The sequence below is a fragment of the Arachis hypogaea genome, chromosome 19 (genome assembly GCF_003086295.3).
Source record: "Arachis hypogaea cultivar Tifrunner chromosome 19, arahy.Tifrunner.gnm2.J5K5, whole genome shotgun sequence".
NCBI classification, from domain to species: Eukaryota; Viridiplantae; Streptophyta; class Magnoliopsida; order Fabales; family Fabaceae; genus Arachis; species Arachis hypogaea.
In genome coordinates, this window is record NC_092054.1 from 111,564,178 (window position 1) to 111,568,238 (window position 4,061).

The window sequence follows — 4,061 nt, forward strand, 5'->3', positions numbered from 1 at the left end:
TTCTTGGTAAATCCTCTTGTTTGATCTTGATGTTTTCTTGTTTTGTATCTTTTCTTGTTTTTCATGTGCATTTTTGCATTCATAGTGTCTGAACATGAAAGATTTCTAAGTTTGGTGTCTTGCATGTTTTCTTTGCATATAAAATTTTCAAAAACATGTTCTTGATGTTCATCATGATCTTCAAAGTGTTCTTGGTGTTCATCTTGACATTCATAGTATTCTTATATGCATTCATTGTTTTGATCCAAAATTTTCATGCATTGCATCATTTTCATGTTTTTCTCTTTCATCATTAAAAAAATTCAAAAATAAAAAAAATATCTTTCCCTTTTTCACTCATAAATTTTCGAAAATTTGAGTTGACTTTTTCAAAATTTTTTAAAATTTAGTTGCTTCTTATGAGTCAAATCAAATTTTCAATTTAAAAATCTTATCTTTTTCAAAATCTTTTTCAAAAATCATATCTTTTTTATTTTTCTTATTTATTTTCGAAAATTCTAAAAATACTTTTCAAAAATCTTTTTTCTTAATTTTATATCATATTTTCGAAAATATCTTCAACAATTAATATTTTGATTCAAAAAATTTCAAGTTTGTTACTTACTTGTTAAGAAAGATTCAAACTTTAAGTTCTAGAATCATATCTTGTGATTTCTTGTGAGTCAAGTCATTAATTATGATTTTAAAAATCAAATCTTTTTCAAAACTAATTCTAATCATATCTTCCTATCATATCTTTTTTTTTAAATCTTATCTTTTTCAAAAAAAATTGACTTTCAAATATCTTTTTTTTTTTTTAACTTCTTATCTTCTTATCTTTTCAAAATTGATTTTCAAATCTTTTTCAACTAACTAATTGACTTTTTGTTTGTTTCTTATCTCTTTCAAAACTACCTAACTAACTACCCCTCTCTAATTTTCGAAAATACCTCCCTCTTTTTCAAAATTTCTTTTTAATTAACTAATTATTTTAATTTTTTATTTTAATTTTATTTCATTCTTAATTTTCGAAAATCATTAACCCTTTTTCAAAAACTATTTTCGGAATTTAACTTTAATTTTTAATTTTCGAAAATCCTCTCACCTCTTATCTTCTTCTATTTATTTATTCATTTACTAACACTTCTCTTCATCTCATATCTCTGCTATCCTCACCCTTGTGTTTGGATTCTCCTCCCTTCTCCTTCCTTACATTACATTCTTTTCTTCTTCTACTCACACAAAGGAATCTCTATACTGTGACATAGAGGATTCCATATTTTCTTTGTTATTCCCTTCTTTGTCATATGAGCAGGAGCAAGGACAAGAACATTCTTGTTAAAGCAGATCCTGAACCTGAAAGGACTCTGAAAAGGAAACTAAGAGAAGCTAAAATACAACAATCCAGAAACAACCTTACAGGAATTTTCGAACAGGAAGAGGAGATGGCAGCCGAAAATAACAATAATGCAAGGAGGATGCTTGTTGACTTTACTGCACCTAATTCCAATTTACATGGAAGAAGCATCTCCATTCCTACCATTGGAGCAAACAATTTTGAGCTTAAACCTCAATTAGTTTCTCTGATGCAACAAAACTGCAAGTTTCGTGGACTTCCATCTGAAGATCCTTTTCAGTTCTTAACTGAATTCTTGCAGATATGTGATACTGTTAAGACTAATGGAGTAGATCCTGAAGTCTACAGGCTCATGCTTTTCCCGTTTACTGTGAGAGACAGAGCTAGAATATGGTTGGATTCTCAACCTAAAGATAGCCTGAACTCTTGGGATAAGCTGGTCAAGGCTTTTTTAGCCAAGTTCTTTCCTCCTCAAAAGCTGAGTAAGCTTAGAGTGGATGTTCAAACCTTCAGATAGAAAGAAGGTGAATCCCTCTATGAAGCTTGGGAGAGATACAAGGAACTGACCAAAAAGTGTCCTTCTGACATGCTTTCAGAATGGACCATCCTGGATATATTCTATGATGGTCTGTCTGAATTAGCTAAGATGTCATTGGATACTTCTGCAGGTGGATCCATTCACCTAAAGAAAATGCTTGCAAAAGCTCAAGAACTTATTGACATGATTGCTAACAACCAGTTCATGTACACTTCTGAGAGGAATCCTGTGAGTAATGGGACGCCTCAAAAGAAGGGAGTTCTTGAAATTGATACTCTGAATGCCATATTGGCTCAGAATAAAATATTGACTCAGCAAATCAATATGATTTCTCAGAGTCTGAATGGAATGCAAGCTGCATCCAACAGTACTCAAGAGGCATCTTCTGAAGAAGAAGCTTATGATTCTAAGAACCCTGCAATGGCAGAGGTAAATTATATGGGTGAACCTTATGGAAATACCTATAACCCCTCATGGAGAAATCACCCAAATTTCTCATGGAAGGATCAACAAAAGCCTCAACAAGGCTTTAATAATGGTGGAAGAAACAGGTTTAGCAATAGCAAGCCTTTTCCATCATCCACTCAGCAACAGACAGAGAACTCTGAACAAAATACCTCTAATTTAGCAAACTTAGTCTCTGATCTATCTAAGGCCACTGTGAGTTTCATGAATGAAACAAGGTCCTCCATTAGAAATTTGGAAGCACAAGTGGGCCAGCTGAGTAAAAGAATCACTGAAACCCCTCCTAGTACTCTCCCATGCAATACAGAAGAAAATCCAAAAGGAGAGTGCAAGGCCATTGACATGATCAACACGGCCAAACCTAGAGAGGAAGGGGAGGACGTGAATCCCAAGGAGGAAAACCTCCTGGGACGTCCAGTGATCAATAAGGAGTTTCCCTCTGAGGAAACAAAGGACTCTGAGGCTCATCTAGAGACCATAGAGATTCCATTGAACTTTCTTACGCCCTTCATGATCTCTGATAAGTATTATTCTTCTGAAGAGAATGAGGATGTTATTGAAGAGCAAGTTGCCAAGTTCCTTGGTGCAATCATGAAGCTGAATGCCAATTTATTTGGTAAAGAGACTTGGGGAGATGAACCTCCCCTGTTCACCAATGAACTAAATGCATTGGATCAACTGAGATTGCCTCAGAAGAAACAGGATCCTGGAAAGTTCCTAATACCTTGTACCATAGGCACCATGACCTTTGAGAAGGCTCTATGTGACCTTGGGTCAGGAATAAACCTCATGCCACTCTCTGTAATGGAGAAACTGGGAATCTTTAAGGTGCAAGCTGCTAGAATCTCACTAAAGATGGCAGACAATTCCAGAAAACATGCCTATGGACAAGTAGAGGACATATTAGTAAAGGTTGAAGGCCTTTACATCCCTGCTGATTTCATAATCCTAGATACTGGGAAGGATGAGGATGAATCCATCATCCTTGGAAGACCCTTCCTAGCCACAGTAAGAGCTGTGATAGATGTTAACAGAGGTGAATTAGTCCTTCAATTGAATGGGGACTCCCTTATGTTCCCAATTCAAGGTTATCCTTCTGTAAACATGGAAAAGAGGCACAGTAAGCCTCTCTCAAAACAGAGTTAACCAGAGCCCCCACAGTCAAACTCTATGTTTGGTGTTGGGAGCCCACAACCAAACTCTAAGTTTGGTGTTGGGAAGTCTCAACAATGCTCTGAACATCTGTGAGGCTCCATCAGAGCCCACTGTCAAGCTATTGACATTAAATAAGTGCTTGTTGGGAGGCAACCTAATTTTTATTTAATTATATTTTTTATTAGTTATATGTCTTCATAGGTTCATGATCATGTGGAGTCACAAAAACAACTGAAAAAATTGAAGAAAAATAAAAAATAGCAGAAGAAAAATCACATCCTGGAGGAAGGACTTACTGGCGTTTAAACGCCAGTAAGGAGCATCTGGCTGGCATTCAACGCCAGAACAGAGCATGGATCTGGCGTTGAACGCCATAAACAAGCAGCATCCTGGCGTTCAGATGCCAGAAATGCACACTGAGGAAGAGCTGGCGCTGAATGCCAGAAACAAGCATCTGGCTGGCGTTCAACGCCAGAAATATGCTGCATCTGGGCACTGAACGCCCAGAACAAGCATCAATTCGGCGTTTAAATGCCAGAATTGCATGCAAAGGCATTTTAAATGCCT

General features: G+C 36.1%; 1 non-coding gene across 1 annotated transcript; it reads right to left on the reverse strand.

Annotated features, from left to right (window-relative positions):
* Positions 1-1,820: 1,820 nt before the first annotated feature.
* LOC112780231 (small nucleolar RNA R71) lies at positions 1,821-1,928 on the reverse strand. The gene has a single exon (XR_003191083.1). It is a non-coding gene; the product is annotated as a small nucleolar RNA R71 (small nucleolar RNA).
* Between the last annotated feature and the right edge of the window lie 2,133 nt (positions 1,929-4,061).